Source organism: Geotrypetes seraphini, chromosome 10 (genome assembly GCF_902459505.1).
Source record: "Geotrypetes seraphini chromosome 10, aGeoSer1.1, whole genome shotgun sequence".
Taxonomy (NCBI): Eukaryota; Metazoa; Chordata; class Amphibia; order Gymnophiona; family Dermophiidae; genus Geotrypetes; species Geotrypetes seraphini.
Genome location: NC_047093.1, coordinates 58,536,176 through 58,549,489, shown reverse-complemented (window position 1 = coordinate 58,549,489; position 13,314 = coordinate 58,536,176). Strand labels below are relative to the sequence as shown.

Genomic DNA, 13,314 nt, shown 5'->3' with positions numbered 1-13,314 from the left:
GCTCCAGCGCGCCTGCGCACTAACCAGGTCTGGCTCATCTATTATGCTGCCTTGCCGAGGATAAAAAGAAGAGCAACTGGAGGGATTGTGAGACAAACGTTGCTGGAGCCGCTGGGGGAAAAGTAATATATTTAATATCGCCGTTTCTTTGTTGGTGCTCGCTTGCAGTAAATGTCCGGGTGCCGTGGTGGAGTGGCTGAAAAGCGCCTGGAAGCCCGTGGGCTCAGGCGAGGAAGCGCTGCCCGGGTCCGCAGCCTTTGTGCACTGCCACAATGTAACAAAGCCAGCTTGAGATTTGATACATTGTGGCTGTTCTGCCGATAAGACGGGCGCTCAATGGCAGGGAAGGAGCTGGGGGGCGCCTCTCTCCTGGGCAGAAAGGGGGGCGCTTCCTTTCTCTTCCCCCCCCCCCTAACCCGCCTGTCCTCCTGACCCCCGGGGAGAGGGCCTTGGCGTGTTCTCGCTGCGACTCAAACGAGCACTTGCATTTCTCACAGGAGCGATTTTTTTTTCCTGCCCGCCATCTTTTGAAGGGGAAAATTGGGGAGGGGGTGGAGGGAGGAGGGCTTTAGCGGCGGCACCGGAGGCACCGCGAGCTGAGCTGACCGGCAGAGAGGGGCGGGAGAAGGGAAGGGGGAGGGTTGCTGCTGGCTTAGAGGAACCCAAAGCTGACCCCGGCCGATGTGCAGGTTATTGGGAAGTTAGTGAACATTGTTTAATAAACACGATTGCACTTAGTTTTCGCCCAGACTGTGTAACTTGGTTTCGCCGAAAAAGTGAATAACAACAAATAGTTTTTAGTTATTTAGAAGTTTCTATTCTCTCAGGCTACCTTGCAAATAATTAGCAGTTTTGCATACTGGGGGTGAGGGTCTCTAGCCAGTTGCACCTTGCTTTACTTAGGGACTATTTTGGATGTTAGTACACTGATATGTGTAATACAGTGGACTATTTTGGATGTGTTAGTACACTATGTGTAATACAGCCCACCTCACCTTATTCGAATGGGTTGAAATACATCTTCATTGACAACATCCAGTTCCTTGTTCACACATATATTCCAAGTTTGGTTGTTGTGACTTGCACAGAGCCAATCATGAAAGGTTTTTCTGGGACATTTCATTGCTGGAAAAACTTGTGTATAGCTGTGTGATTTGCAGAAAGCAATTTACTAGCTGGGCTTGGAGAATACTTGTAATGTTTTGTATTATAAATAAACAAAAAATCTGTGAGGGCCCCAAACTTTCCCATTTTAGGGCATTGATGTTCAACTATTGGTTCCCAAGGAGTCATAATTGAAAGTTCCTTTCTCTGCATTATACAATTTTAATAATGAATACATGATGTTTAATAATGAAACATGTGGGAAAGAATATGCCAGATTAAAAAAAGATGATTCTGGTGGGGAAATATCTTTAGATATATTTTGAGTTATGTTCAGTGGATTGCTGAGGCCTTCTCTGCCCTACACTTTATTTGAAATTTTTGTGACACGCATAAGACCTATCTCTACTGATCTTTTACTTAACTAGATAAACCAGCCAAACTCAGAATTAGCAGAGAAATACACGTACTTCAAAGATTGTTTGTAGGCCACCTGTTTCTGAGCATTGTCACACTAATTTTTCTTTTATGTAGAACATCCTGTTGCTTTATGGTTTAAATGTCTTTGTGTTCTGATATCCCTTTCTATTAAGGAAGCAAATATTTATTCCGATTCTAGTTGCACAAACTGTATATAGACAGTAATCCCAAAGAGTGTGATTGTTCAATGATATCTTCCTGAAGTCATCACACTGATGGTCTTAATTATTTGGGCATTTGCTGGTATGAGAATTGTGTGGACATTATTCTTCTCTACTAGCTAAAGCCAACTAGACTTTAAAAAAAAATGTTTTGTATTTCATTCTGGGCTCACCAGATAGAGTGAGAAATTAAGCACAAATAAACAGGCGCTTTTGGAGTTACCCTATTTCCTAGGTATACAATTTGGCTTTAGCCGTTTACATCATCATGAAAAACTATATAACTACAGAACTGAAGAACAAATGTGCCTCTTCTTTCCTGACACCAATGAATTAATCTCTTATGGTAAATGGATGATGATGTAATTTCATGATTGCCCACAATCTAAATATTAGAGTATTACAGTAGTGATGTAGTTTTACAATGAAGTTAAATAAATCCTTGCAAATGCTGAAGCTCTTTGAGTAGCTGTATGGTATAAATAAGCTTGCTGGTTTCTGGCAGATCTTTACTGTAATAGGTGCCGGCTTTGTGGGTGCTTGAGCGCCCCCAATATTGAAAACTCCTTGTCTGTGTCCAGGGAAGGGAATTTCTGTTGGGTTTAGCACCCACAATCATTTTGAAAGTTGGCTTCTATGGTTGTAAGTATAATAAATAACATAGCTGTTAAGGGTTAGACTAGCCATCTGTATTATATGGGGCTTGTGTGTGCTGGGCTTGAGTCTGCACCTGAAGCATGGCACTATCCCCCTCTTTTACTAAGGCGCACAGGCCAATTTAGTACATGCTAACGATTAGCACGCACTAAATGCTAACACACCCCTTATATATTCTATGGACACGTTAGCATTTAACGCATACCTTAGTAAAAGGACCCCTATGTCTGGCACAGATCAAGATTTTTTCCTTGTGTTTTTTTTGTATTTGATAGTCTTAATTCTTCGGGCACCTTACAAGTTTTCTTTCTGAATGACCTTACATGGTTGAGGCTGTGTAGCAGTGAGGATGGAATGTACACTTCTAAACAATTGATAGAAACCTTTGCCCTGTGGATACTAATGATAATCTAACCTTATGTCCTTTGCAAAGAAATAATGTTTCATTCAAAAGATATTACCGTATTCGAGCCTTGTTCTTAATACACAAGTTAGGCATTATTGAACCTTCACTGTTTCTTTTCTCTTAATTGTGTTCCTGATTGTTTTTCATATTTGGTTTTTCTATTCATTCCCGGATGTTGAGGATTGGATGGTTATAGCTCTGCCACAGTTTTCGTGGCAGGCTACTATAGTGGTTGCCACTGGCTTCTGCAATTCCTGGCACTTGTTTTCCCTTGTTGGCCTCTCATCCAGATGCTGGCCAGATCTGACTCTGCTTAGCTTCTAAAATGTAATGAGCTTAGGTTTTCCTGGACTGTGGGAGTGTTTCTTTACTGTAGGAATTCCACTTTGAATCGGGAGAGAAAAATATTAACAGGAAAGAAAATCTCATAGGATCTATTGTGATGCAAATTTGTGTTAATATATGGATGAGGATATTAGAGGCCAATGTACTAAAGTCTAACATGGCTTTATTAAAAGGATACAATGTCAAAAAACATACAAAAATGCACAAATGCTGAAATGTCAGTGTTTTGTATGTTTTTGCATATATTGTGCCCTTTTGCAAAACAATTCACAAAATGAAGTTTCTCAGTCAACTTTCCTAGGCATTCTGCTATATTTAAACATTTTAAAATTCATAAATAATTAGGTACTGTGATGTAAGGCAGTTCATTCCTTATGTGATTTTTCAAAATCAACATGTAAAACTTTACAGGCCAGGTTTTGCAAAGAAGAAAACAAACTATACTGAAGTTTAGTTATGTTTTTGACTGGTGCAATACCAAATTTTTGTATAAAAGTTTACCAAGCTCATTTGCATAAGTACCTTACTTTGATGTGACAAGATCCAAATTCTGTAAGTTAGTATTCCAGCTCATGTGTTTTTTACAAAGTGGCACAGGAAAGAAGGAGATCTGCTTTGAGGTTTGCTGTCTCTTCCAGTACATCAATTTGTGAGTGTAGATTGCCTTCTCAATCCATTGCAGCTTGGTGTGTTGAGCTGAGACTACCTGATGTCATCTGAAGTCAGAGCTTTATTTCCTCTCTGAATGAATGGTTGTTGTTTTTTTTGCCTTGAGTCACTCTTATCTCCCTTTTGGATTGAATAGTGGCTAGTGGGTCATTACTGTGCATATGCCACTGTCATTTGGGAGAGAGGATGAATGCTGGCTTTCAGAATGTCCACACTTCTTCTTTTTTTTTTTTTTTTTTTTAGTAGTATCTCAAGACAAGTTACTTTCTGGTACAGTAAGTACATTGCTGTCATGTCTATGATGGGGTGGTTTTGTAACACTTGGAGAAATCAGGAACTTTAATAAAAATATATTCTGGTGAGGCGTAAATAAAAATACTTCCTACTTCAGTTTCTTCTATGTTGGGTATACTGAAATATCTGTGCACGGAAATGGTTTGCGTGTGTTTTGGAGTCTTTAACCAAAAAAAAAAAGAAAAATATACGATTGTTTTTCTATTTCTTATACATAATTTAATCTTGTCTTCTGTAATAAGAAGGATGACCCCCAGCAGTAGCCACAGATCAAGAGTGTAGTTAGCGTGGGCTTCTGTTAAGGTGCATTATTTTATCCAAACTCCAGTCTCATTTTATTCAATAAGACCTAATTACTAATTACCTGGGTTAGCAGGAAAATAATCTGTTTTAACTCCTCCTCTCCCCTCCTGGACTCGCCCATCAGCCAGCTTCCTCTCTCCTCTGGATATGCCTTAGACACCCTGGTGGTCTAGTGGCTTACCTGAGGCAAGAGCCATTCAATGTCACTCCCACCTCAGCCACAAAAATGATTGCTCCTGAAGGTCACAGTAATCATCTTGGGATTGGAGCCAGTATAGTCGGGAGCAATTTAAACTCTCTCTTGGCTACACTGGCTTCTTCAATCTCAAGATGGCCACTGTGATGTTCAGTGGCAGTATCGTGAGACTGCTGCTGAAGGTCTTGGCAGTCATTTGGGTGGCAAAGATGTCTAGGGCAAGAGTGCCTGTGAATCGCTCTTGCCCCATTTAGGATACTAGGTGGCTCCACGAGGGGGTAAGGCAGGGGTGCCCACATTTTTTGGGCTTGCGAGCTACTTTTAAAATGACCAAGTCAAAATGATCTACCAACAATAAAATTTTTAAAAAACACAACGCACACTGTACGCATAGAAAATGTTAATTATCATTCCTATTCCAGGGTTTTTCAAAGAGGTCAAAGCAGATAACTCTATGCACTATCACCTCAGTAACAACCATACAAAAATAGACAAATATACCTCCCTCCCTTTTTACTAAACCACGATAGCAGTTTTTAGAGTGCAGGGAGCTGCGCTGAATGCCCAGCGCTGCTCTCGATGCTCATAGGCTCCCTGCGCTAAAAAAACTCTATTGCAGTTTAGTAAAAGGGGACCTTAGTGTAAAATATAGACAGCAGATATAAATTCAGACACATTTTGATCACTAAATTTAAAATAAAATCATTTTTCCTACCTTGTCTGGTGATTTCATGAGTCTCTGGTTGCACTTTCTTCTTCTGACTGTGCATCCAATCTTTCTTCCCTTCTTTTAGCCTGTATGCTTCCTCTCCTCCAGACCTCGTTCCCTCCCCCAACTTTTCCTTCCTCTCTCCCTGCCCTTTCTTTCTCTCTGCCTCCCTTTCTTTTTTTTTACTGTTTCTCTTCTTTCCTTCTGTCTCCCTGCCTGCCTTTTTTCTTTCTTTCTCCCTGCCCTCCCCCAAGCCACTGCCATCGGGGACCAGGACCCAAACCACCACCAATAACAGGCCCGAAAGCCGACGCCACCCCAACCTCTCCCTGCTTCGGCCGACCAGCATCGCGATCGAGCTGTTGGGGGAAATGCTGCCGGGTCCTGCCTTCGCGGAAACAGAAAGTAGGCAGGACCCGGCAGCAAGAAGAGCAAATGCTTCACTAACCTGTCTCCCGCCTTAGCCCATAGCAAACGCTCTCAACATGTGCGTGCCGGCTTCCTTTCTCCCCCCCCTCCGGACATAACTTCTGGTTTTGGAGGGAAGAGAAGGGAAGCCGGCATGCACACGTTAGAGCCACGGAGCATAAGTTCGCTACGGGCTGAAATCTCCAAGCCGTTTTTTTTTAATGTTCAGCAGCGGCGGCAGCAGCAGATGACAGCTGGGCGGACCGCCTAGCTAAAAGGCCCTAGAGAGAACACTGGAGAGGAAGGCTGGTCGCCCGGTAGATCAGGACGGCAACACGAGTCTATCACGGAGCCCGGGATGGGCTCCGCGATCGACTCGCGTTGCCTTCCTGAGCTACTGGTCGATCGCGATCGACGTGTTGGGCACCCCTGGGGTAAGGTATGTTGTGTGCAGCAGCAGCAGTGAAGGGGAGAAAGGAGGCTGTGTTTGGTGGCAGAGCCTGGCTAGTTTCAGTTGCAGATTCGGTTGTTCTGCTGTTGGAAAATTCTTGTTGAGCATGGCTCTTACCACGAAGAAACAGGAGATGCTACCTTCTCAAGCTAGAGAGGCAAAAAAAGACCAGTGAAGGTGACCTTAGGTGCTCAATATTTTTATTATATCTATTTGGACTCGACATGTACATGTTTTGGTCCTATGGCCTGCTTCAGAAGTCTTTTAGCCAATGTCCATGTTTGCGAAACACACACTAAAAAAAGAAAGTCTAATTTGGAAGGAAAAGCAGATGTTTTGGAAACTCTCTTGTATATTTACGATAATCTGGCAGTCTCTCGGTCCAGTGGCAAGCTCAACGCTGGAGTCTTTAGTGTTTCACGAGCATGACCCTTAGACATTTTGTACAAAGTGGCTCTGAAGTTTGCTTTTATCTTTAACATAGGCTATTTTGGTGATTTTAGTTAGATGAAATCTGCCAGTTTGTAATTGTTGTTGATTTTTTTTTTATAATGGCTGCAAAATGTTCCTTAGATATCGGTGGCTAGAATGGCTAGTAATCTGCTACTCCTCAGAATACTTAAAAGTGAAGTGTTTGTAAACCTCCAATGCTCTTCCTCCAGTGCTCTTCCAACTCAGTGGGTCTTATGTATGCACTCGATGCGAGGAATGAGGGCCTGAAGAAACAAGTTAGACTCCTGGAAGGCAAAAAACTGGAACTAGAAGCACTTTGAACAGTGGAGGAGGAGGACAGAGAGGCAGAAAACATCAAGACAGAGGAAACCATTGAGGAAGAAGTCCGGGATAGAGAATGACACGGGGAAAAAATCTGTCCCCGTCACTGCCCCACCATCCTCTGCACCGCTCCGTCACCGCCATTCCCTTCACCGCCCCATCACCGTCCCCGCTGCATCCATATAAGCCTTAGTACTGTAATATTTAGCTTATTCCTTTCTTATAAATCAAAGTTCCTGCTGCTGAACTAGAGAAAGAGATGTTCAGCTGGCAGGGGTTTGTTTATAAATTTTTATCAACACAACTAATATACTACTTTATCCTAAAGCAAAAAATAAATAAATAAATATAATTTTTTTTCTACCTTTGTTGTCTGGTTTCTGCTTTCCACATTTTCTCATTCAATATATTTCTCTCTCCATTGCTCTGCCTATGTCAATCAATAGGCTTTACTACTTTCACCTATGCCGACGATGTTCAACTGCTTCATCCACTGAATCCAGACAATAAAAATGAAATAATTGAAATAAATAGAAAACTAGGAGACATTAAACAATGGCTTAGCTCAAACATGTTAGCCCTAAACATACAAAAATCCAAAACACTATTTTTCCCTTGGAAAAAAGATATAAACTTAAATGCTCCGTTTACTTTAGATAACGTTCAATTAAATTCAGTAAGATCCCTAAAAATATTAGGTGTTACAATAGATGATAGGTTATATTTCCATGAACACATTACTAACACTGTCAGAACATGTTTTTTCAAATTGCGTATGATCCGCTCAATTGCCAAATTTTTAGAGCCAAAATCACTAAACATACTGATTCATTCATTAATTATTTCAAAACTTGATTACTGTAACTCTTTATTAATAAATGTCACCCAAAAAGAGAAAAAACGTCTTCAAATAGTTCAAAATACGGCTATCAAATTAATACACAACCGCAAAAAATTTGACCATGTTACACCGCTCTTGATTGAGTCACATTGGCTTCCTATTGCCCATCGCATTACTTTTAAAATCTTACTTTTAGTTTTTAAAACATTGACTACAAATGAACCCCAATTTATCAATAGATTACTTATTCCACATAGTACATCACGCTCTTTAAGATCCACCGATCAAAAACTTCTAACAGTTCCATTACTAAAAGTCATTGGAACTCGTCGCACTGACATTTTTTCTGTAATAGCCCCACAATTATGGAACAGTTTGCCCCAGTATCTTAGAGTAGAAAATGATCTGAAACAGTTTAAAAGCAGCTTAAAGAGTTTCCTTTTTAAAGATGCGTTTAATTTATAAGCTTAATTAAGGATTATTATCAAATTTTTCCTTTTTTATCTTTTTATTTCCCCGTTATCTCCCCTACCTGTTGTATTTTTACCATTTATGTTTTCTTTTATATATACAATTGTAGTTCTACCCTTTCTTTCCCCATGTGTTTGTTAGTTTGTATGACTTTATTTATTATTTTGTATGATAATGTGTTAAATTTATGTATCCTATTATAATTAATCTGATGTATCTATTTTTTATCTGTAAATCGCTTAGCAAATTAAATTAAGCGATTCAATAAGTCAAAAATAAACTTAAACTTAATTCCTTCCATCCACTGTGTCTTCTCTCTGCGTCTTCCATTTGCTGTTTCTGTGCCTCTCCCTTCACCCTCCCCCAATTGGTCTAGCACCCATCTTCTTCCCTCCGCTCCCCCATAGTCTGGCATCTGTCTTCTTCCCTTCCAGCGTCTTCTCCCCACTCTGCCTTCCACATTTCCCTTCAGGGTCTGTTCCTCTCTACCCTCTTTCAATGTCTGTTCTATTCCTTTCCACCACCACCCTTCCCTCCCTCCTTTACAATCTGTTCCTTTCTACCACCCTTCAGCTCCTCTTGCATGGCCTATCTATCTACCTCCCTCCCTCTTATTTTCGTGGCACGTTACAATGTAATTTGTGCAAGCCGCTGGAGCCTGCGAGCTCTGTCCCTGTCCCATTCCCACAAACTATCTCGCTTCTGTGTTCCTATTTTCCCCATTTCTAATATCTCTCCTATGTATCTGCCATTGTCCCCCCTGTGTCCATATACCATCCCCATGGCATGTCCCCTTTATGTCTCTGTCCCTATGCCCCATGCACATAATTTCCCCTCTTTCTGTTACCTTCATCTGTCCAGATTTCCCCTATCTTCCTCTTCCATACCAGCGTGTCTCTTCTTTTCAACCCCATCTAGCTTCTTTCCCTCTTTCTCCCCCCCCCTTGCTTCCAGCATCTGGCTCACCTGCCTGTCTTCCCCGTTCTTTCCTGCTGTGGGTTTCTTTCTTTCCCTCTTCATCCCCTTGGCCCAGAATTTTTTTTCCTTTCACTCCCTCCTTCCTAGTATGAGCCGGGAACAAACGCGATCTCACGGTCTAGCAGCCCCCACCTACCCGATCCAGCGTTTAGCCAGCTCCCTCCCTCCACCTCACCTTACATTCTGAGTTTGCCGGCTTCCTTTTTCCCCGAGCCGCACGCGTTTAAAAAGACGCGCACGCGCGGCTGCGCGAGTCCATCAAGCTTCTCCTCTCCTGCAACTTCCTGTTTCCGGTTGTGTCAGAGGAGAAGCTTGATGGACTCACGTAGCCGCGCGTGCACGGCTTTTTGAACGCGTGCGGCTCAGGAAAATGGAAGCCGGCAAACTCAGAATTTAAGGTGAGGTAGAGGGAGGGAGCTGGCTAAATGCTACGGGCGGGCGGTGGCTGCGGGGACCGCGCGATCCTTAATGCCTCACTGCGGAGACAAGACCATTCACCGCTCCATGGGCGGTGAATGGCCTTGTCCCCATCCCCGCAGCGACTGTTATTTTTCATTCCCCGTTCCGGCGGGTTACCCGCGGCTAAATGCGGCTAGCCGCGGGTAAGCACCACCGTGTCATTCTCTAGTCCGGGAGTTAGAGACGTTCATCGAGGAGGCATACAGGGAGGCCATGGAAAATCACAAGCAACAGTGGAACTGCCAAGATACACCCACAGTGAGTGAAAACCACCTGGAGGACAACCACATGGAAGAAATTGGTGACACAACAGTGACTCCTGGAAACAGCGGAGGGAACCCACAGGAAGACGAGTCCAGTGCAATTCAACACCAGGTAGAGGGCAGATGGAAGTGCACAGAGGACACGGACCTGCGGCTGGAGAGAGAAAAGAAGGCAGAGAGGGCAGCGATCGTCGTGGGGGACTCCATCATTAGACAAGTCGACAGCCACATAGCGGGAGGAAGAAAGGATCGGCTGGTGACCTGCCTACCGGGAGACAAGATAGAAGGTATAGTGAGCTGCATTGACAGCATGGACAAGGAAGATACGGCAGTGGTGTTCCATGTGGGGACAACGTGAGCAACAGGAACCACAGCAGAGAAGGACTGAGGGACCAGTTCCAGATGCTAGGAAGGAAGCTGAAGACCAGAACAACGAGGGTAGCGTTCTCAGAGATCCTGCCGGTACCCAGGGCTGATGAGAAGAGGCAGATGGAGCTGCAAGCAGTCAACGTGTGGATTAGGTGCTTGTGTGAAGAAGAAGGATTCCACTTCGTGAACAACTGGACGACATTCTGGGGAAAGAGCAAGCAATTCAGAAAGGATGGACTCCACTTCAGCGGAGACGGAACAAGGCTACTTGCAAGTAACATCAAGAGATAAGTTTTTAAACTAGGAAGAAGGGGAAAGCCGACAGTCGACAGAGAGTCGATGGTTCGGGAACCGGTATACCCAGAGGAAGATAGCAGGTAAGACTCACTGGATCATAGGCAAGACAGAAATCCTGACAGATCGAAAGGGACAGAAGAGGGAAGGAAATGCAAGAAAGTAACAGGCCGCAAACTCTAGTGTATGTACACGAACGAACACAAGGAGCCTAAGAAATAAGATGGGTGAACTAGAAGCTATGGCAGAAAAAAAATAACCTTGACATCATCGGCATCACAGATACATGGTGGACACTGTGCTGCCAGGTTACAAGCTATACCACAGAGAATGGTTAAGGGGCTGGAGGAGTTGCCGTACAGCGAGAGATTGGAGAAACTGGGCCTCTTCCCCCTCGAAAAGAGGAGACTGAGAGGGGACATGATAGAAACATTCAAGATACTGAAGGGAATAGACTTAGTAGATAAAGATAGGTTGTTCACCCTCTCCAAGGTAGGAAGAACGAGAGGGCACTCTCAAGTTAAAAGGGGATAGATTCCTTACAAACGTGCTTTCTTCACCCAGAGAGTGGTGGAAAACTGGAACGCTCTTCTAGAGGTTGTTAAAGGGGAAAACGCCCTCCAGGGATTCAAGACAAGGTTGGACAAATTCCTGCTGAACCAGAACGTACGCAGGTACGGTTGATCTCAGTTAGGGATCTGGTCTTTGACCTGGGGGCCGCCGCAGGAGCAGACTGCTGAGCATGATGGACCACTGGTCTGACCCAGCAGTGGCAATTCTTATGTTCTTATGCAGTCTTCCTCCTAAATAGTTTATTCTTTGCATGCTTGCTAATGCATCAGTTCTTTGTTTTGGTTTGAAGGGAATGAGCCATTGGAAACAAAACAGTTTAGGAAAGATATGCATTCGCCCCCAAATTCTATATATGCTACCTAAAAAAAAAATTGCTGCTAACTATAATGTCTCTTAGTGTGATTCTATAAAAGGCACTTACCATATATAGAGTCATGCTTAGTGCCCATACACGTGACTAACATTTAGGCTAATGAAAACCAGGCTTAAATACTTGTACCTAAGTTGTGCTTGAATCGGGCATATTCTATAACAGTGCACCTAACTTTTAGAATGCCCACGATCCACTCATGCTTCTCCCCTGGCCTTCCCCCTTTTGAGAGTTGCACATTAGAATTTATACACAGAACTGTATAGAATGCACTTAGTTGTGCACGTAACTTCTAATTAGTGCCAGTTACTAGTTAAATGCCATTTATTGGCGCTGATTAGCTTGTTACATAATTACCATATTTTTTGCTCCGTAAGACACACTTTTTCCACCCCCAAAAGAGGGCTGGAAAAGTGGATGCGTTTTATGGAGCGAATACACCTTTCCCCGATACCTTTTTTTTAACAGGCAGTTGTGCAGTATGGTCTCTTTCTGGATGGCTACCTTTCAGTTGCAGAGCGGCGAACAATGCAGGAGTGTTGCCCTTTGCTCTTTCTGCCTGGTCCCGCGCCGCTCTGTGATTGGCTGCAGTCAGTTTTCGCGCATTGCCGCTTTGCAACAGAAAGGCTGTCCAGCAGGAGACCGTGCTGGACCACCACCTGTTAAAAAAAGGTACCGTGTGTGTGTGTGTGCTGCGGACTGCTGCTTCGAGCTGTGGATTTCCCCGCACCAGATGCACTTACGTATAGAGGAGGAAAAACCAAGAAAAAAATTCTGAACCAAAATTTTTTTTCATGGTTTTTCCTCCTCTACAGGTGGGTGCAACTTATAGAGTGAAAAATACAGTAAGTTGTGCATACAAATCATTAGTGTGCACCAATTGCAAGTTTGATTGCACCTAAGGGTTGTCCAGGAAAACCTAAAGTTGGAAAAACCATGCAAATTGAAGTTTTTCCCATTAATTTGATTGTGTTTGATCAGAAAATAATTTCTAAAAAAATGTTAAAGCCCGTCCTGTGGTCCCTCAAAGTCACTGATTTACATAATGCTCCGTTTTTCTTAACATTTGCTATTTTTGCTTAATGGAGCAAATTTCTTTGTATTATAGTTATCTATACCTTTTTATGTTTTCACACTCGGCAATGATACACTGATAAAAAGACATTTGATGTTGTCTGTTTTATTGAAAAAGAACAACAAATCAGTACAGAAATAACACTAGAGTCTCCAATATGCTTATTAGAACAAGTGGGGTCGGATTCTTTAGAACCCCACTAATATAGTGTTACAACCACAAAAGAATAGGAAAACATTTCCCTGTCATCTAATGATAGACATTTTATACAAAAGCAGTATTTTATTGATTGAACCTTTAATATCTGAACTTTATTGTGGAAAACAGACATTTACCATACTTTGCTAAAGGCTAAACACATACACTTTGGTGTAATCTACCAATGGCGTTCCAAACACTCAACATTCAATGTCTTCTTGAGATAGGATAAAGGCTGTGAGTCTGTTCAGCTGCACTGTATGTAAAATTTCTGTTGTTTTCCACAATAAAGTATAGATATTGAAGATTCATTTAATAAAATGCTGTTAGATTTTTTTGCATAAAATATTTTTTTTATTATTATTCAATGACAGGAGAATGTTTTCCTTTTCTTTTGTGGTTATAACACTGTATTAGTGATGTTTTAAGGAATCAGACCCCTCTTGTTCTAATAAGCATACTGGAG

The 13,314-nt window shown here is 42.5% G+C and overlaps 1 protein-coding gene across 5 annotated transcripts in view; it reads left to right on the top strand.

The window, feature by feature from the left end:
* Nucleotides 1–32: 32 nt before the first annotated feature.
* Nucleotides 33–13,314, top strand: part of BRD3 (bromodomain containing 3) — a 134,177-nt gene continuing 120,895 nt past the window's right edge. Inside the window, exon 1 of one of the 5 annotated variants that reach the window (XM_033960273.1) lies at nucleotides 33–122. The gene's annotated coding sequence lies outside the window, so the exon portion shown is untranslated. Of the gene's footprint in view, nucleotides 123–682; nucleotides 701–13,314 lie in introns of those variants that run through there. The other 4 variants (XM_033960280.1, XM_033960278.1, XM_033960275.1 and 1 more) reach the window with 4 other exon arrangements.